Below are 22,767 nucleotides of genomic sequence, written 5' to 3' on the forward strand. Positions count from 1 at the left end.
TAAGAAAGGAGCTGCTAACTACCTGTGAAGGTCTAAGGAGGCCTCTATAGAAGAGATGGTATTTGTTTTATTAATAAATTTGAAGGATGAGGAGGAATCTGTAGGGAAGAAGACAGTCTGGGTAGATGGAAGGAGGGAAATCCAAGGTTGAGGGGAATTTCCAAGGTCTGGAATGCAGTGGATGTATTCATCTGCATGGACAGGTGAGATGAACTTTGCACATGAGACTTAAAACCTCTATAACTTTATGACTCTCCTCTAACCTAATGGGCCAGTTCTCTTCCTTCATACCTGGGCTGATTCTGGTCTAAATAACTTGGCCTTAACCAGTACCTTGCTTATTCTGCTTATTAGTATAATAATAATATCTTTATATTTGCCTAAAATATCTCTTACAAAATGTGTTAATAGCTCAAGTGTAATACAGTAATAATGTATAATAAATATATATTTTATATATGGTACAATAAAATACAAAACATTTATTAATATACTAATATAATGTGAAGTGATCTCTTTAGAAGATAGATGTTATCACCTAGTCAAGTTTTCAAAATACCTTAGGTATGTTAAGTACTCATATGCCTGTAAGTATAGCACTTTCATGTCTATATTATCTTTTTAAAACATAGTTACTGAAATTGTTAGCTACATTGGTTTTTTATGCTGTTATTCCGTGGAGGTCTGGAGATAGAAATCCAAGGGTACATTTGGCTCAGAGAATTGGACAGGAATCTCATGCATTGGCACATTGACACTTCACCCAGCAAATTATGATGGGTTGGCAAATGTGAATTCACGTTACAGCAGAGAAATGTCTGCAGAGATTTACAGTCTATTTTGATGGCTCCGAATGTCACATTTTCTTCCCTTTAGAAAAAAGTAGTCCTGCCCTTCCACACCTTTAAAATTTGAATCTTTAAGGTTCTGTGATCCTGTGAGTTTGTACTTGGTGCAACTGGAGTTTCCTATTTCTTCTCTTAAGAGACAGTCTTCACCCTTCATTGCATCAAACTCATAATCTATGAGTCTTTGTCAATTGATATTCTCACCTCATAACCCTCCTCCACTTCTTCAGTATGAGCCTATCATTCCAGGACTTCTTTACCTACAATTTGCCTGGCAAGACCTTCTCCTTTCTCTTTGTCCATATTTTTCCATTCATTTCCCTTTCTTTCTCATGGTTTTATAGACTCTGAACTCCTCTGCTTTCTCATCATCCCCTAATTAGCATGTCTCCATGGTAACAGACAGTTGCAGCACGGGAATCATTCTCTGTATAGGCTACTGCTGAGCAACCTCTGGGCCTAGCAAGGAGAGGCCTTGACCCGATTAAGACAGGAAGACTTTTCTCTTCTTGGCAGGAGAGGATCCATACATTTTAGAGAAGGCCCTGTTTCCTAGGGGAAAGAATAAGTCAATTTGGTTGAAAAGGAGTGTATACTTGGACTCAGGCATGCAAAAATCAAAGTATAACCTAAACTAAGAAAATATTCAAAAAGATGTAGGAAAAATATCTAGTGCTGACTCTTTGCTCCTGCTTTGTAAAGATTAGCAATGCTTTGATCTGGAAGATGCTATGAAGCAACTGGTAGCAAATATTTGGTAGGATTTACTTTCTAATTTTACATATACAATTCAGTAAGTGTGCCTCATGGGGCTGACTCTATGACAGAGAACGACCTTACTCCTAGCTTTATGTGGTTTACTTATTTATTATTATTTTCAATTTTATGTTCACTATTTTCAGCTAAATACCAGCCCATAATCCTATACTTACTAAGCAACTGCAATGGCATTAATTATTATAGGTGTTTGCTGTTGCAGTTTTTTTTTTTTATAATTTGCATGGCATTATATAGTGAATATCAGAATATATTTCCTGTATATTTTCCTATGGTTAAGAGGCTAGTAAAAACACTATTAGTTATGATTTATTAAGTACCTACTATGTATTAGTCACTATGCTAGGTGTTTTGCATATATTGTTTTTGAACCTCATGACAACTTTTCAAGGTAAGATGGCATTATTCCAATTTTGCGTATGAAGAAACCGAGATTCACTGAGGTTAAGTAATGATTCCAAAGTCAAAAATCTAGTAAGAGCCTGGTGTTGTAATCCGGGATACCTGGAACCAGGTCTGGGTGTGAGTATGCATCCGCTGCACATTCCCACAGAAGGATGTTTGTGTGAGGATTAGAAAGCTATATAGATGTGACAGTGTAGACTCCTGTTTTCAAAGGAAAACTTTATCAGTAAGAAAGAGAGGATGAAGTCTGAGGTCTTTTGAGTTGGAAGCCAGCTTAGAGGAGGGAAACCTGAAGCAGCAGATGATTTTTCTGGATGTCAAGGAGTGGAATGTTTTAGCAGCATGTGGAATCTACAAGAGTAAGAGTTTATTGCTTGAACACAAGTAGGTCATGAGACAAGCTCGTATAAACTGGCTGGGTCCATTTGGCCCCCAGACCTGTAAATCTGGGATGACACTGCTGCCCTGGGGACTCTGCTCTTGATGGTGAGTGGAGATGGAAAGTTTATGATGAAAAACATCTTTTCTCCAAATTTGAATATGTCACCAATTTGTTTATTACATTTCATAAATTGAAGATCACCTTACATCTCAAGGTTGATTTCAACCACATGTCTGACATCTAAGGGGGGGAGAGTACATGTATTGAATGACTTCTATATGCTAATTCCTGGTGCCAAGTGCTGCTCACATGTTACCGGTTATGAGAATGTATCTCTCAGATCTTCTTCAGCAGGGAGTGTAATTGTCTGGGCCCAGCTGTTGTGCTCTGAAATCTGTCACCAGCTTTCTACGGAGGCCGGGCCTCCCATGGGCTGCTTCCAGCCAGTGATTGAGCCTAGCAGGGATGCTAAAACAGATCTGCTTCTGGGAAATGGTGAATTCTCTTACAAGTGACTTAAGCTTGAGTACTCGCCATTGGCCTTGCTGAACTTTCTTAGAACTCCAATCAAGACACTTTCACCCAACCTCTCCTCCTTCCCTCTCTCCTTCACAGGGGCCAGCCTGCATTGCGGTCTGACCTCCCTTCCAGCCTCCTTCTTCACCCTCCCCATTTTACCTCACAGGTGTTTCCCTGAATGAACTCTCTTGATGCCTGCTTCTCAGAGGAGCTAAATCAACACGTTATCTAATTTAACCTTCCCAATCTTATAAGCGATTCATGAGTATAAGAAATTGAGCCTGTAGGAGTTAAAAGTACTCACTCAAGTCATCCAGTGAGATAGTGGCCTCAAGGATTTAAAAGTACTCACTCAGGTCACCCAGCGAGCTAGTGGCAGGCTGTAAACCCAGCTCTGTCTGCTCCCATCTGCGGAGGGTTCCCCTCAGGCCACACTACCTAGGAAGACTTTTTGAACTTACCACTACGTTATGGCTACTATGCCTGTTAACAAGTTCCACAGTAAAAAAGCAAACAGATAAAAATTATTCTAAAGCTCCTGAAGAAAAAAATCTGGAAGGAGGTGTAAATATAGTATGTTCACCCTTTTCCTAGAATAACTTATGGTTTAAGCTTTCTCATCTGTGTCAGTGACAGGGAGCTGTCTGGCTGCATGAATATGTTGTTTTTCTTTCTTTTTTTTTTTTTTTTGCCCCTAACACCCCTTTTTAGGTAAATCAGAGCTGCAAGTGCTGTATCTATTTTTCAGAGATAGCATGTGAATTTGTGACATTCTCTGGGGAGTGTGAGGTCTAGAAACCAATGAAGAGATCACAATGAAACATGAGCATTATGTTTTCAAGCGCCAGAGTGATTATTGTCTGAAAGTCTTAGCGTTATTTAAAAGGCAGTTCTGCTCATTTGGATCAGTCAGCGGTGTGAATTTTCTGAAGGCGAGGAGGCCTTGCTAGCATGAATCCAAGCCGAGTACAGAGCGGGGCTGCAGGCTGCTGGCGTTACAGCGCAGACTGGCAGCAAAAGCCACGCAGCCGGCTTCGGGGATGCTCTGGCAACCGCAACCGACTCCTAATGAATTGAGAACCCAGTAGGAAAGTGAAGAAAACAAAGGGAGATTTTATTTTTTCTCAACCTCCCCTTTTACATTCTGGGCAAAAATAAGTATAATTTACTGCAATTCACTACAAAACCTGGTGAGGGTTCAAGAGGACAGGGAGCCTGAGGATCTCCACCAGAGTAGCTTCTTGGAAGATGCTGTGTCTAAGATCTTCAGTGCCAGGAGAACATTGTCATGCCTCCCTCTTTACTTTGCAGGGCATCTTTTCATGTGCTTTAGGAAACTTTAGCCTTCTCAGAGCTGTGCCACTGGTGTTGGGGGTGCTGCAAGGTGATGTGTGGACCCCTGCTGCCAATCCATTCTCTCTGTTGTTTCTGTGGTCCGGCGCCCACATAAGGGCAGGCACCTTGATCATTGTCTGATTTATCACCCTGGCACAATGCTAGCTCACTGACAAGGCTGACAAAGGCTCCCACTGTTGGTCTTAGTCTGCCTAACACTCCTTTTAACTTGGTAGTGTCTTAGTTAACCTCTCCAGCTTTATCTTCCATTCCTTCTTTACATCACACATATGCCAAAACAAAGTGCTTTTCATTCTAGAACCTTCCATGCTTTCTTGTGCCATATGCTCCTGGCCATGTTGTTCATTCTGCCAGTAGTATCCCCTTGCCCGTCACTAAGTCCTAGACTGCCTGTTTGATGCATGTCTAATTCCATTACGCCTGAGTTCAGATGTACCCTCCTCAATGGAACTTCCTTTGACTGCTCCAGACTCTATAAATTACTTCATTCTTTGCACATTTCAGTAATTTTATGGAGCTGAAATTAATTTTGCTTTTCTATGAAGATTCAGATTAAAGTTCAATAATTTTTTTCCTAGTGACTACTAACTGTCTGACATTGGAATGATCACTTTCATACATAGCATTTCTTGAATTTTTATTTGGCAAAAAACTAGAGAAAATGATTCATTTGGATTGAGATGGACTATTACTGCATTCTGAAATTACTGAACTATTGACTCTTAAGAGGAGGGTATGACCATAGACATGAGGGACATTTTTAGTCACTGCTCATGATAAAAGCAAAACAAAACAAAAACAATAAAAACCCTTAAATTTATTTATTTATTTTGAGACAGAGTCTCGTTCTGTCACCCGGGCTAGAGTGCAGTGTCATCATCATAGCTCACTGCAACCTCAAACTCTTAGGCTCAAGCGATTCTCTCTGCCAAGTAGCTGGGATTACAGGGGTGCACCACCATGCCTGGATAATTTTTCTTTTCTTTTTTTTTTTTTTTTGTAGAGATGGGGTCTTGCTCTTGCTCAGGCTGATCTCGAACTCCTGGCTTCAAGAAATCCTCCCTCCTTGGCTTCCCAAAGTGGTAGGATTACAGGCATGAACCTCCACACCTGCCCCTTCTTGTTTAAAGTCTCTGATTTTCTCAACTTTTTGGAAGATGCTCTGGAAAACTATGATCCCCACTTCCAAAGAGCCTCTGCCACTGTAGGACACATGTTAATAATCTGTCTCATAGGTCTCTTTGAGAGCTGCATTATTTTATCAGGACTTCCAGTGTCTGCAGGGCACAGATCCTGTCCGGTCCCACTCTACGTGGCCACCCCAGCCAGGAGCCCCTCAAGCTCAGTCACTCGTTCTTTTTACAAAGGTGTAGGTAACAGCCAGCATATCTGCATAATACAAGAATTACCACCGTTTAATGCTTATAGGAATTTTGATCCACTTCTTACACTCTTCTCCAAGCCATGAAGAATAGGTGGTCAGCTCCATAAAATAATCATTGATCTGAAAACTAGCTTTTATTTTTCACTAATACAACTGTGAAAAAATATCTTTCGAAAATGACAACTCTGCTTTTAATTGACAACATAGACCATGGGCCAATAAACTACAGCTTATGGGTCAGATCTATCCTGCTGCTTGTTTTCCTAAATAAGGTTTATTGGAACATAGCCAAGCCATTTGTTTATGTATTATGCTTGACTGTTTTCATGTTATAATGTCAGAGTTGAGTAGTTGCAAGAGAAACTACCACAAAGACTAAAATATTTTCTGGCCCTTCACAGAAAAAAGTTTGCCAACTCTTGACAACAATCTGGAGTTCTTCCTCATGTTTCCCCTTTAGCTTTGGCTACCGGAACATCCTGAGCCAAAACTGCAGTCCTCTGTAGGGAGGTAATTGGTACCTGTCTTTACCCACTGTTAGTTTTTCCCACCCTTAAATTGTCTTCACTCTGATTTCCTAACTATTAATTTTAGTATGATGGTATACACATTTTGGGGAAAGTTTAGGTATAAATAAATATGTAAGTGATACATATTCTCTGCACTTCTGTAGTTGACTGTCTGGAACTAGCTGCTTATATGTCTGCCTCTACCTCCTAGTTTAAAAACTCTTCCGGGGTACTGACTATATCATGAGGTGCTTTCCACATAGAACATAATAAATATGCAGAAGTTTTTGTTTGCTTATTTATTCTGTTTGGTTTTTGATTTTTTGTTTTGGCTGTCAGTCAGTTTTAGAAAATGTTTATTTTAGAGATCAGCAAATTTTCAACATAAATTAATTGACAGCTTGATAATAGTCTCTGCAAGGTACCTAAAGTTTACTCCTTGGTTAAAACATTTACTTAGCTTTCATGCTTTTATTAATAAAATAACAATTGCCACTATTTAATAAATGCCTAGTATTTTCCTGGGGCTTTGTGTACATTGTTAAATTTATTCCTTGTAGCAGTGTATAGTAGGTCTTTTTTTTATGTGTGTGTCCTAAACACTTTAATCTGTATCTACAAAGACAATGGACATTCTTCTACATATCCATCATATCTAATCACACCCAAGAAATTTAACATTGATACAATATTTCTTATGCAGTCCATATTCAAATATCTCCCCAATTGTTCCCAAATTGTCCTTTATGGCTGCTTTTTTTTTCTTTTTTTTTTGTTTAAAAAAAAGCCTTTATTTTTTTAGAGCATTTTTAGGTTCACAGCAAAATTGAGAGGAAGGTTTAGAGGTTATATTCCCATTTCATGAGATTGTGACAATGAGACTCAGAGAGATGACATACTTTGCTTGGAGGAAGTGTACAGAGTTACAGCCAGTGATGCCTGCAGGAGTCAAGTGATGTCAGTGAATGAAGCAGGTGGTGGAGCACAGTGTGGAGTCATGGGGACCAATAAATGCATGCTTTGTCTAAAGGGGCAGCTGCTACTCAGCCAGCCAACTGCTGTCCCACTCTGGTATCACCTCACTATTGCTTGAGACCCCAATTTATCAGACACCAGAAATCCAGACTTTAAATGAAATTTTTAAATTTTAAAAACACTGTTCAGAAATAATGAAACATGATATGGGTTAAGTTTGGCACCTGGGCCACCAGTCTTCAAACTCTGGGTTAAGACCACAGGTGTTGGGGCTGACTAATTGGGTTTGAATCCTCTCTCTACCACAGTCTGTGTTAATTTGAGCAACGTTAACTGCTCTACGCTTCAGTTTCATCCAACAATGAGACACAATTCACAATGGCAAAGATACGGAATCAACCTAAGTGCCCATTAACTGATGAGTGGACAAAGACAATGTGGTATGTATACACCATGGAGTACTACTCAGCCACAAAAAAGAATGAAATAATGTCTTTTGCAGCAACTTGGATGGAATTGGAAGCCATTATCCTAAATGAAGAATCTCACGAACAGAAAAACAAATACTGCATGTACTCACTTATAAGTGGGAGATAAATGATGGGTATACATGGCAATACAGAGTGGTATAATGGACTTTGGACACTCAGAAGGGGTGAGGGATCAAAAATTATCTATCAGTTACAGTGTGCACTATTTGGGTGATAGATGCACTAAAAGCCCCGACTTCACCACTATGAAATTCATCCAGGTAACAAAAACTCACTCGTATCCCCTAAATCTATTGAAATAAAAAAATGAGACTAATGTTAGTACTAATTTATTGACCTTTGGTAAAATGTTTAACCCATGCCTGCCACATGAAACACTCATTAAATGGCTATACACTCATAATGTTTATGACTAAGGATACATAGCTAGTAATTTTATATTTGGAATTTGTAACCAGGTTTTTATGACCTAAAAACCACATCCTTTTCTCCCAGCACAATCCTGTCTTTCATAATTTAGTGTTTTGTTGTATTCTTTACTCTAATTTGTCAGTTGTTTATAATAATAACAGGAGACCAACGATTTTATGAGCCATACATAATTGTTTACTAAAAAATGTATAATCAATTGAATACATTATTGCTTTCAATTTTGCTAAAAAAGGTTCTTTTTAAAATTACTGCTATTTCCTCTAAATTAAAAAAGCTAAATTTTTTTTATAAATGCATATATAGTTTCCATTGATTTCAGTGGGAGTCAAGAATCCAGGGATAGAATCTAGCATTAAGAGTTTTAATTTTATGTTTATTTATGGAGGGAGATAATAAAAATGGTATATTTTCTTAGAGTGTATCAACATTAAGTATTGTTGCTAGGTGGGTCAAGTATAGTATTATGACTGAAGTTGGGAGCAAAGAGTTTCTTCATTTCACTAGCAGACCTGAAGGTGCTTTCTTGTAAATGGGCAAGCAAAGCTGTTGGATCAAAGATAACAAGCAAGATCCAATAGGAGGAAGGATTTCACTGGGGTGAAAAGGGGAACCAAATATGTATTACAGGTGATAAATAGCTCTTTATCTATCTGCATCTTTTCTTCTGATTGACATTTTTATTAATAGAAATGATTTACATAGTAAAGTAATATTTTCTCTAATAAATCTTTTAAATAGGAAACGTTATATGCACTACCTGCAAGATTATTCTGTTCTGAAAGAGTTGGGCAAAGCACTAGTATCTCAAAGTACACTGGCAGTATAAAACACTGGACAAAGGACTGAATTTGGAAATGAAGGACACAGGTTCTAGTCTTAGTTCTGCACATAAGTAACTGTAATTGTGGGCAAATGATTCTCTGTTGATTGGAGATAATAAAACTGTCCAATCAACAGTGAGAATATCTGTGGAAGCTCTTTATTTCTAAATAAAAGTATAATATTATTGCTAGTTATTTTTATGTGATGATGGTAATGGTATAGAGCAAACATGAAATTATAAGCACTATTTATAGGCACCAAGGAATTACATAGTTTCAGTTACTTCAATAACTGAAACACACACTATCAATTGTATTCATTTATATTTCCACCTCACAGAAACAGGTAAGTAGAAGTCTTCAATTTTTTTTCCCTGAGAAGTAAGAGGTATTTTTGCTGACAGTAAAAGAGTAAAAATGAAGGGCTAGGGCTTGAGGCTAGAACAAGAAGTATGGAATAAGTAACATGAAGAATGTAAGGTAGAGATGATTAAATATAAGTAAAAGCAATGTTAAGCAGTCTGAAGCTCCTGGTTATGTATAATTTATATAGCTTAATTAGCTAATTTCTTTTTCCTCTTCCTTCCTTTCTCCTTCCTTTCTTCCTCCTTCCCTTCCCTACTCTTCCCTCTCTTTCCCCTTCCCTCTCTTCCTCCTTTCCTTCCTTCCTCCCATCCTTCCTTCTTTCCTCTCTCTCTCTCTCTTTTTCATTCTCTCCCTCTCTCCCTTCCTTCCCCCTTTCCTTTCTTTTTTCAGTAGTATTTAGCAGTCTGGGCACGGTAACAGGAAGACAAATGACATGTATTCATATAGGACTGTATTGGTGATTATCTAGGGGGATTCAGAAACATGACAAGAAGGCAAACATAATAAGGGATTTGCAGATAGAATACTTGATAGACAGTGTGTTTCAAAAATAATAGGAAAGGAAGTAAGAAGTGAAGTCTAAGGGAGACTCGTGGTGGTGAAAGAAAACTACGTTAGTCTTTGATATCTGAAGAAGTCTTTACTGTGCTGGTTATGTTAGTTTAGCTGGGTATAAAACTTCAGGTTGACTTATTTCCTCTGAGAAATTTGAGAAATGCCATAGCACATAGCATTCTGGAATGTATTGTAGCTGAAAGGAAATCTACTGTCTAATTGTTCTTTTGTTGCTATTCTTTTCTCTCTGGTAGCTTTTAAGTTTTCATCCTTATCCTTGATATTTTGCAATTTCCCTATTGTTCATTTTAACATGGGATATTTTTATTTATCCTAGAACTCATGTATTTCTTCAATTTTGGAAAATTCTTGACTATATTTCTTTAAATATTATTTTTCTATCATTTTCTTCTTCTGGAATGCCTATTAGGCATATGATTTTTTGAAGTTTTTTCTTTTTATCTATCTATGATGAAAAGTAATTTTCACAATATTATCTCTCAGTACCTAGATCTTACCTCATCTTTTGTGTTTAAAACAAATTTAAATAAATTTTTTAAATTCTAAGATATATAGCAATTTATTTTATACAAATTTGTTATTTTTAAATTTCTGCCCAATTTTATTTTATATTTTCTTTTCCATTTCTAAAATTTTTATATGTATACCATGGAGTACTACTTAGTTATAAGAAATAATGGTGATATAACACCTCTTATATTTTCCTGGATAGAGCTGGAACCCATTCTACTAAGTGAAGTATCCCAAGAATGGAAAAATAAGCACCACATGTAATCACCATCAAATTGATTTCACTGATCATCACCTAAGAGCATATTTAGGAATAACATTAATCAGGTGTCAGGCAGATGTGGGGTGGGGAGGGATGGGTGTATACATACATAATGAGTGCGTTGAGCACCGTCTAGAGGATGGGCACTCTTGAAGCTCTGATTCGGGGGGGGGGGGAGAAAGGGGGCAAGGGCAATATACATAACCTAAACTTTTGTACCTCCATAATATGCTGAAATAAAAAAAAAGAAAAAAAATTTTTAAAGTTTATAATGCACAAATGTATAACTCAGTTATCCCAAAGCAAACACCTCTGTAACTCTCAGGAAGGTTAAAAAATAAAAAATTGCCAGCATCACAGATTCCTCTTTTGGGCATCTTCCTAATTACTACTTGTCTTTTACACAAAATAGCCATTATTATGAATTCTGGCCCTATCATGTAGATTTACCTGTTTTTGAAGTTTCTATAATTGACATAATAGAGTATATATTTTTCGTATCTTGTTCTTTCACTCAACATTATATTTTTGAGATTCTTCTATCTTGTGGTTGAGAGCTATAGTTCACTAATTTTCATTGTTATTGAGAATTCAATATACTGCAATATAATTATCTATTCTAATTTTAATAGACATTTTGATTTTTCCTAGTCAGGATTTATTTTGAATAATGCTACTATAATCATTCTTGTACATGTCTCTTGGTGCACATGGCACACATTTCTGTTAGGTAAATATGTGGAAGTGCTAACTCAAATAATATGCATGTGCTCAGCTGAAGTAGATAACACCAAATTGTTTACCAAAGTTAATTTACCAATTTACATTTCTACTAGCAGTATATGAGAATCCTTATTGCTTTACATGCTTCTTAACACCTGATATTATTAGTCATTTTTTAGTTTTAACCATTCTGGTGGCTATGCTACGATACCTCATTGTGAGGTTGGCATCTTTACATACATTTATTGATTCTTTGGACATTGTGTTTTATGAATGCCTGTTCAGATGTCCTACCATGTTTTCATTGGATTGTCTGTGGTTTTTAATTTATTTTTTATGAATTCTTTATATATTGTGGATGGGAGCTTTTTGTTGGTTAAATTGCTGAAAATATTTTCTTCCATGCTGTAGCTTGCCTTTTCATACTCTTGATGGTGCCTTTTATTTTCAATCAACAGAAGTTCTTAATTTAATGTAGTACAATTCAACATCCTTTTCTTTATTGACCTGTTTAAGAGACCTTTTCTTTTCCCAAGGTCATAAATACTATTCTGCATTATTTTTCATCATTACCACTGTTATTGTTTTTATTATTATTATTTGTCTTTCACATATATATCTACAAACCACTTGGAATAGATCTTGTCTATGGTGTATTGAAGAGGTCATTTTTCTCTTTGTGAATATTCAATTAATCTAACACCATTGATTGGAAAGACTATTTTCCACTGCTTTGCACCTTCATTATAAATCAATGTGTATATACAAGGATCTGTTTCTGTGTTCTCTCTTTTTTACCATTGGTCTATTTGTCTGTTGTGTATCATCAACATACCATCTTAATTGTCAGAGCTCTATAGTAATCACTGATATCCAGTGGAGCAAGCTGTCTTAACTTTTTTCTCTTTACAGTTATCTTGGTTATCCTTGATCTTTTGCATACTCAAATATTAATATAACTTTAATATTACTTTTAGAATCAACTTGTCAAGTTACATACACATGAAAAAAGCTGTTGGGAAATTGGAATTACATTGAATCTATGGATACTTTTGGAAGAACTGGCATTTACATAATATTGACTCTTTAATCTGTGAGCATGGATTAGCCTATAAGCATTTTTTTTTATTTCTGTCAATATTAATTTATTATGCTTAGATATTTTATGTTCACTTATACTTATTTCTAGGTATTTGATATATATTATCATTACTGTAAATACTATCTTTTAATATTTTATTTTTGGTGTCTCTAGTAAATATAAATATAAACTTAATTGACTACTATAGATTAGCCTTTATCCATGAACTTTGCTAAGTTCATTCATTTATTTACTCAAAATTTTATTATGGAAATTTTCAAACATACAAAAAGTAGTATTGTGTAATAAACTTCCACATGCCCTATGCATCTTTAAGTTTTTGAATCTCCTAAACTCATTTTTTTTTTTTTTTAGAGACAGTGTCTTGCTGTGTCACCCAGACTGGAGTGCAGTGGCACTGTCAAAGCTCACAGCAACCTCAAACTTCTGGGGCCTAGTGATCCTCCTGCCTCAGCCTCCAGAGTGGCTAGTACTATAGATGCAGCCACCATGCCTGGCTAATTTGTGGCAAAGATGGGGGTCTCTAGGTTTCCAATGCTGGTCTCGAACTTCTGGCCTCAAGGTGAGCCACCACACCTGGCCTCTAAACTTGTATTTAATTCTAATACTTTTTTATATATTCTTTTGAATTTTCTATATACATAAGCATACTATTGCCAATAATGACAGTCTTATTTCTTATTTTCTAAAATTATTTACTTTCCATGCTATTAGTATATTCAGAACAATGTTGAAAAGAAGTGATAATATTCTTACCATGTCTATGAGCCTGACCATCGCTTTTTATTTTCATCAAATGACACTTAATGAAAGATCAATTTGTATATGAGTGTCATGGAAATCTAACCAAGTTAAAACATGTTTATACTGAAATATTTGTATAACTTGAGTAGTGCTTGCCATAACTATAATAAATTCAGAACAATTTTTTTTTTGAGACAGTCTTGCTCTGTTGCCTGGGCTAGAATCCCATGGTGTCAACCTAGCTCACAGCAACTTCAAACTCCTGGGCTCAAGTGATCCTCCTGCTTCAACCTTCCCAGTAGCTGGTACTACAGGTGTGCACTGCCACGCACGGCTATTTTTTTCCTATTTTTAGTTGTCCAGCTAATTTCTTTCTATTTTTTTTTTTTTTTTTTTTTTTTTTTTTGAGACAGAGTCTCACTCTCTTGCCCGGGCTAGAGTGAGTGCCGTGGCGTCAGTCTAGCTCACAGCAACCTCAAACTCCTGGGCTTAAGCGATCCTACTGCCTCAGCCTCCCGAGTAGCTGGGACTACAGACATGCGCCACCATGCCCGGCTAATTTTTTGTATATATATATTTTAGTTGTCCATATAATTTCTTTCTATTTTTAGTAGAGACGGGGTCTCACTCTTGCTCAGGCTGGTCTCGAACTCCTGACCTCGAGCGATCCACCCGCCTCGGCCTCCCAGAGTGCTAGGATTACAGGCGTGAGCCACCGCGCCCGGCCCTCTTTCTATTTTTAGTAGAGATAGGAGTCTCACTCTTGCTGAGGCTGGTCTCAAACTCCTGACCTCAAGTGATCCTCCTACCTTGCCCTTCCAGAGTGCTAGGATTACAGGCATTAGCCACCACGCCTGGACACAATTTTTTTTTTAAAAGCACTAAAAACATGTCATTAGGTAGTTTCAGGGTTTACATGTAGTACTTACACATTTAAACTTAATTCTCAGCATTTACTTTATGGTTACTGCTGTAACTTAAAAAGTCTCACCCAAAGGGTAAGACATAACTACCTACAAATTAGCATGTTTGCTATTTTTTTAGTTTGTCAAATGTCTTTAACTCATTTATACAGGGAACAAATTTCAACTCTGACATTATTCTGCTTTTCAATGAACTTCATAGTTCTCAACTACATACAAGCAGCAGGAAGTATGAAAGAATTTTTAATCATGGGAATTAATGCTTAAAAATTTAGCATTTTATTAGATTTTATTTTATTTAACATTCAAGGAAGTTTACAGCCATCAGCAATTCCAGGTGCAACTGGGAATTTGTCACTCTCAGTGGAGCTGTTAGCACAGCAAACCTTGTAGATGAAATAAGTACATTTAATAGCACATGTGAAGGGGTCGTTCTAAAATTGATTTAGATGGCTTCATTTTCCACAACTGAACTAGGTCACTCAACATGGCTATTATTTTTCCTGATATTAGGGTATATTCTCTTTTTACAATAAATTTAGGACTATCAGAAGATTTCAACTTGACATACAAGGTATGTCAAGCTTTCACAACTTTCATAGGGTTGTTTCTTTCCATATATTATGTTCTTATGAAATTCTATTTCATTGCCATGGGAACATCAATAGTTCCCTGTGCTTGGCCACCCCTTCTACTCCAGGGCTTCTTTCCATTATGCTCTCTTATATATATACAAAATCATATATCATATATATAATATGTAGCACATACATATGTATAGTGAGAGTATATTTTACCTATGTTATTACTCTGTATTTGGAATGGGATTAATACATAAAGGTGTGAACCAGAAGTCAGATTTGGGGTCACTATGGTGCAAGGGAAAATTGGAGGTGATCAGGAGTGGAGACAAAGCAATTGTATAAATCTTGGGGACTGGGCTGGTACCACAGAAATACAGAAGGGAAGAACAATTTTCCAAATCAGCAGGCTTAGCTAGAGACCTCTGAACCTCTCCCTGACTCAGAATTCTGGGGAGTAGGGATGTGTTAGAAAAAGCAGCATGAGCATCAGGAGGGACAGGTATTAATTAAACTACAGATGTTGATGGAACTTACTGGAAAGGATTAAGGATGTTTTCCCTAATGGAATAGAGATTCCAAGAGGCCTGGGTGAGAACCTAGGTGTGGTGTGGCAAGATGGGCACAGGATGGGAGGGGGGCACAGGGCCAGAGTGAGACACACAGCGAGCTGGCAGTTGTCATGAGGAGAGCACTAGCATCGTGCACGTCAAAGATTTATCGAAAGGAGTTGGGAAATGGCAATAAATCCTTAGAAAAAAGCAAAGTGATGAGAAGAGTGAGTGTGAGAGTGAGGGCAAGGGCAAGACAGACAGAGAGAGAGAGAGGGGGAGAGAGAGAAAGAAAACACAATAAATCAGAGAGTCAAAAAAAGAAAGTGAATGTGTTAGTCCACATTTTTTCCTGAAGCTGAAAGGAGTTGCGGATGCATGGTTTGCCCCCTGAAAGTTATCCAGAGTGTTGCTCACCCACAAGGTATGGAGGTCTAACGAATGGAGGAACACAATGATGGCAGTGATGGCAGTGATGACAGTGATGTAAGGTGACTCTCACATCTTCTTTTCAAAATAAAACTCACATGGAACTCTTTTCCGTCATGTTTGATTCCATGTTTAATACATTATGTAGCAGCTGGATATATATATTCCATTGTAATTTAAATAAACCAGAGTCAAGAGACCAAGGAGGCCTGATCTTATAATACCTGAGTAAGGGAGGTTTTCATTCATTCATTCATTCACTCATTTGGTTATTTAGAAACTATCTATTAAGGGCTTATAATGTGCCAGAAAGTAGTCTAGGCCCTGGAAGTACATTGGTTAAAAAAAAATTGTCAAATTTAATTTTCTAATAAATGAGAGTAAAAGGAAGAAACAGAAAATCTGTGTGCACTTTCTAAAGTCTTGCAGTAGTGATGGGAGAATAAGAACCAGGACCAACTCTTTCAATTTCTAGTTTTCTGGCTCTTCCTTCAACTAATTCAGCTATGAAACAGAATATATGGAACATATATATGCATTTACATGTGATTGCTGGGAGTTGGGGGATATAAAAATAAATAAAATAGGATTCTAGCAAGACAGACAAATGATCATCACAAACAAAATGATATGATCATGGCTTGGATAGAGCTAAATGCAGGGAACTCTGGAGCACATAGTAGATGCAGTTCCTTGCACTGGGAGGGATAGAAAAGGCTTTCTACGAAGGACTGCTGAGCTGGCTCTGGAGGCAGTGGGAGCTGGCCAGCATTGTTGGTGGAAGGAGTGGTGCCCAGGCTGGGAGGGCAGAACGTGCAAACACCACCCCTGACACTGCCCTAGTGCCGCCATCTCATTACCATGCCCTATACTCATCTCCCCTCGAATTACATTCTCTTTCTTCTTTCCGGGAACACTAAAGGGTTTTTTCTTCACCAATCTCCCTTGTGAGACAGAAGGCAGGACAGTAAGGAACTCTGGGTGTGGGATGTGCATTGATTCAGAAGAAACAAGAGGGAGACTTCTGGGGTGCTGGCATGCTTTAGATCTTGATGAGGATATTGGTTACATAGATACACATGCACAAAACTCGATTTAGCTGCACTCGTTAGTGCACTTCCTGCATTTCACTACATGCATTCTAGATCTCAGAGAAAAAAAGGGGCAGAGAGAAGACTCCCGGACGAAACCAATATCACTCATGTCAGTCCTATGATATTTAGTTTTCATATGGTATGATTTAGCACTTGGCACTAGATGTATATGGTCTGTCCAGAAAGTATCCAGCCATGTAATATGAAAAATAGAGATGTTCATTGAAGAAGATACAAGATACAAGAAACATTCTACACAGGACAATGACACCTGAGTCCCTTTCAAAGTAGGCACCTTGGGACTGCACACAGTTCTCCCAGTGTCTCTTAACCTAACCTGTACATAGTCAACATTCTCAGGCGTTCTGCTTGTTGCAGGCCTTCCAAAACGTGGATCACTTTACGACCATCTTTGAAGCATTTGTGTCACACTTTTATTTGCGCTGCACTCATTGCATCGTCCCTGAAAGCCTTCTGAATCATCCGAATGGTTTCCATGGAAGAATGTTCAAGCTTAAAGCAAAATTGGGTGCAGATTCGTTGCTCTACTCGCTTAGTCAGTTTGAATGTGATGGCCATAGTACACATGCTCACTCAAGGCGTCTAGCGCCCCGCTGACGAGTATAGCGACGTGGTCATTGTTCACGCATGAGCATTGCAGTCCACTCCCTTTCCCGGATTACATCAGTGTCCTGCAAACTGTTCTCATTACATTAACAATGGCTGGATACTTTCCGGACAGAACTGGTATTTTGTTTTGTTCTGCTTTTTATTCTCTGTTCATTTCCTTTATGAGAATCTTTTCAGAAGCCAGATTTTAAATGCCATTTAAGACCTTGATTTTGTCTTAGACTCTTATTTGTCCCGTAGGGAATCTCTGTTGTCTTAAGTTGGAAATACATAAACCCCCACACAGGGTGCAATTAGTTTTATATTTTAGAGGCTTCCTTTGCATGCAACCTGTGAAGCATGTGTTTTTGTTTCTCCCTTTAAGTGCTTTGTGGAAGGGGATATTTCTACTATTTCTCTTTATAGAACCTGGGAGATTTGAGCTGTGTACACAGTCTGAGTCCTCAATAAATACTGCTGATAGGCCATGAGTGTGGGAAAATCCAGAAACTTTTTTTTTTCTGTTTTGATTTATGGGCTTAGAAAAGATAGGGGAAAGATCTAAATGGTACACTTAAGGGCTCGTATTTCTTCTCTACCCCTTAAACAGATTAAAAGAGGAGAAGAAATAAAATAATCTTGAAGGTTGATTGAGGGATAAAACATCCACAGAGCAAATTTGACTTATTCAAGTTTTATGAATCTTCAAATAGCAGGTTTAAGTAGATTTGCTGGAGCTTAGATATACGTGTCTGCCAAGCAAGATAACTTTTAAAGAAAATAGTTCTTTGCATTTTTTTTTTAGGTCAAAAATTGAGTTTCTAGCTTTTGATCTTAGAAAATACCAGGGAAAATATGCCATTTATGTTGTGATTGTAGAACAATCTCAGTAAGAGGTCTCATCACAGGTAAAGCCACTCCCAGGTCAGCTGAATCGCCATGTAAGTACATAGAAAACTAAGCTGGATTCTTTTCATGCTGCTCATGCTTGGTGGTATTTGAAAGCAGTCAAGGCAAAACTCATTGAGCACTTTCAAACCCCCTCTGGGGCTGTCCTTTCTCTTGGTGACCCCTGTACCTAATTCTCTCTCCCATCAGGGCTGCCAGTGACCCTACACTGCCCCTGTGGCCCAAGGCCCCTCAGTATAGGTCCCCATGTCCTTAGAAATGCACAGTCATTCCTCGTCTATCTTTAGTTCCTTTTCTTGGGATCCTGAACTTTGTCATCCAAAGATTGTTTGCTGATTCAAGAACCAAAGTGTGCAGATGTGTTTACTGGTGCAATTTTGCTTATGGGAGATGTTATTATACTACACTGCCCCTTTTTAATTTCATTACTCAAATGTACATGAAAATGCCTTGTTGTAGAACACTGAGAAAACACAGATAATCATCCATAAGAGAATAAAAGGTATTCATAATCTCTCCACCCAGTAACCACCATTAACCTACTCATGTGTGTGCACACATACACACACACACACTCTCATATATACACATATACATATATTTCATGCCTTTTTAATTTAAAAATATATAATTAAAATGTTTCATGCCAGTAAATGTATTTCTATAATATTTTTCTTTGTGTCTGGAAAGTATTCCATTTTAGGAATAAACTACTATTTATTTACACAATCTTTTACTGTTGCTGCCCATTTTTAAAAATAAATTAATAGGGAATCCTTATAGCACATATCTGTTTCTCGTCAACAGTTTTCTTTGAAAACTTCTTAGACCTAGAATCTCCAAGTCAAAGATATGTATAAAAAACCCTAGCCACTTTTTGAACTTACATATTTTTATTTTTAAAAAAGAAATGTATGTTCATTGTAAAATCTATAATATATAATGAAAAATAAGTTCCCGTTCCACCTGAGACTCTTAGTTCTCCCTGTGGGCAACCACAGTTAAGCATCTCTTCTGTTACTCTCTGGAAATATTCTATGCAAGCATAAACATGTAGTATATCCTTTCTTTTAATACAAATGGATGTATATAAACTATTCTGTACCTTTAGTTTGTAAAATTAAAAAAAACATGTATCTTGGTGCTTCTTCCAGTTTAGAACACATAGCTCTAAATTATGTTTTTTTCATGGCCATATGGTAATCATGATATGAATGTAAGAAATTTGATATAATCAGTAGGCTTTTGATGGAGTTAAGTTCTTTTGTCTCCTTTGTTGAGATAAACAGAGCAACAATAAAGCCTCTTACACGTATGGCTTTCAGCACATATATGAGTGTTGGCAGATTCTTAGAATTTTATGGCTTTTGATACATATTGCCAAACTGTCCTTTATTAAGAAATAAAGTTGCATTGGCATGGAAAAAATCTGCACCCCCTCCAAAAAAAATAATAAAACCACAAAGGTTTTACAGGCAGTATATAAGTCATAAGGACTGGCTGTAAAGTTAGTGTTATTCAGCCCCTGGAAATTTGGGTAAAGACAGTATTCTTTTAAGAAGCCACCTACTCAGCCCACATACACATTTTAGTGCTGGTGTTTGTGTCTTTCTTGGAGACGTTTTAACCTTAGCTCCCTCTCCATGGAAAGTCGGAAAGTCACCATGAGTCTGCCTGATCAAATCTCTTAGTCTACTACTTTGCTTACCATAGCACCTGTGCTTCTTACCATGTTTTTCTTATCCTTTCAGCATTTTTCCTTCGTATATCTTAATCATCTCTTTTATCTGGAATGTAAACTCCATGGGAACAGTTGATTATTTTGTTCACTGCTGTGTCTCTGAATCTAGTCCATAGCAGTGACTCAAGAAGTTTTTGTTGAAAGAAGGAGGCCATTCAAACAACAGAAATTTCTAAAAATCCCCATATCTTTTAACATAGTTCTCCTGTCACAAGTTTTGCACCATGTTTTGTTACCCTCTGATTAAAGCAAGGATTGTTAAATCTGTGGTTGAAGGATGACCTTCAGAGGGTGTGTGAAATCTCTTACAGGCCAGGTCTGGGGTTCATGTGTGAACACACATTTGGGGGCCGTGGGGGGAGGAGAAAGCTCCTAGTGCTTGTGGAAACTAAATGACTAAATGGTTTCATCTTTTTTTATTTACTCTCAACAATAATTTAGCATAGATTGTGCTAAAACAGATGTGTTGGAAATGATTCTTTTCATGTGACTGGCAAACTAGGTGTGACCCTTGATGCTAAAATAATATTAAACTGATTAAATGGAGTTTTGGATAATGTAAGGCACACAATGTTATGGGTAGCAAAGAAACCCTTCCTAGTCAGAACCATAATCTCCCTTTTGAATTTGCAATGATTGCTGGAATTTTCTTAGAAAAAAAAGTGTAAGATTTGCACACTCACTTTGAAAGACAGACATTCAAACCTACTTTATAAAATATTAAAAATAAACTATATTAGTTCATATATAAATTATAGTCATATATAAACTAACATATGATTAGTTTATATTAAAAATAAACTATATTTTCATTTGTGTCACTTGTAGGTGAATAAAGAGGATGCAATATAATATTTTATAATTTGAAACTGTTTCCTGTGATATTTCTGATTTTAGAATAGAAGAATCAGAGAGTGTAAGGTGGCTTAATAAAATGATTTAATCACAATTTTTATACTTTGCTCTTCAAAGAGAATCTATATTAACTGATATTTTGAACATGAAATTATTGCACATGTGAAACTCTGGGGATAAATGGAACGATAGAGCCTGTTCTCTTTGAGCAGGGATTTTTTTTCTAACATATGAGAAGAAGTAGGACAGTGATTGGTCTTATGGCTAAGGATGGTACTGAGAGGATGGAATGCTCAAGCCCTGAGAAAGAGGGCTGTTGGAAAAATTATAATGAGATAAAGAAAATGTTGAGCAAAGGCTTGAGAAAGTGGCCAGAAAATACTAAAGATAGTAATAACATTTTATTTTTCAAAATCAATATTAACATATGACTCAGGTATCAAAAATCACACAGAAGAAAGAAAGATTTGACTAAATGAATTTCATTTAGATTTTAGGAAGGAATTGTTTGGCCTTGAAACAGGACATTACTATTCATTTTTTTATTCAATATTAATTTTGCATTTACTCTATCTTAGCGCTAGGTATTAAGGAAGACAGTCTCTTGACAATTCTGGTGAATACAAGGGAATTTGCCTGGTTAAAGTACAGAAAATTTAGAATGTGATAGGTTTTTAGAGGGGAAAATAAAAATGGGACAGGTCCTTACCATAATCAATTTTATAATTAATTAGAATTATGATTTTGTGCAACTCCACTACACAGGTAGGACGTATAAGCTACAAAAGGGCACATGGTCCTGGACCTCAGACTCCACAGTTGTAGCTGAAGTTAACCTTACTATTGATGTTTATCTAGACTTTCATTAGCTTCTGACCCATGCTGAACATAATTCAGGTGAAAAGAAGTAAAGATTATATTATAATATGGACAAAATACTGTGTTAAAATTGTAAATGTTTACTAATAGGACATAGGCCAGGTAACATATACACAGAGTGATTAGACATTAAGCCGTTATATGGTGGCCTATTAACTACAAAATGAGTCTGAGCAGAGATTGATTTTTTTAAACATTTCTTAATTAACAAGGAATGAGCAAGATAAATCTGAAAAATGAAGAGCCACACTGAGTTTCAAATAGTGAGCAATTTGGAAATAGTATAAAAATTCACTGTTTATTCTTTTCAATCGATATAAATGATCCAGCATGGTTAAGCTTGTTACACTTTTTCTATTTTCTTATTTTTCTATTTCTTATTGGTGTTATGAAATACCCATATTTACATTATTTCCCAAAGTTATGTTGTATGTTAAGATAGAAAATTTATAATAAATATTTAAAATGTTGTATCATCATGTAATTGATTTAATGGTCAAGAACTGGGGAATAATAGAGTCTATTAGCAACTAGTAGAACAATGTCTAGTTAGAAAACATTCTTATGTATAAAATAAGTTTTATAGCTGCCAACAGATATTTATTAATCACGTGTTTCCTGTTTTGTTCCAAATATTGGTATTAAAGCTATGATATGGAATTTATTACATACACATTCGAACTCATGCACACCTAATTCACCCATATTAGAACACATTATGCTCAGCCAAAATTACCATGCTTTCCATTAGTAGAAATTGGAAATTGTTGATGTCCAGATACATATCTATATAATAGTTTAAAAAAAGACATTATTAAATGAAACTATTCTTTTAATTAAGAATAGCAAATAAAACGTGATTTAAAGAGGTAATTTTTAATTTCCTCCTTGTTTTGAAAAAATCTTAAGTTTGAAAAGATAGATAAAGAGAATTTTACTTTTTATCAATTAGAAATAGTTTGTGAACATATTAGTAATTTAGGATTTATAGTTGTTCTTATAATAAAAATTATT

The sequence above is a fragment of the Eulemur rufifrons genome, chromosome 4 (genome assembly GCF_041146395.1).
Source record: "Eulemur rufifrons isolate Redbay chromosome 4, OSU_ERuf_1, whole genome shotgun sequence".
Taxonomy (NCBI): domain Eukaryota; kingdom Metazoa; phylum Chordata; class Mammalia; order Primates; family Lemuridae; genus Eulemur; species Eulemur rufifrons.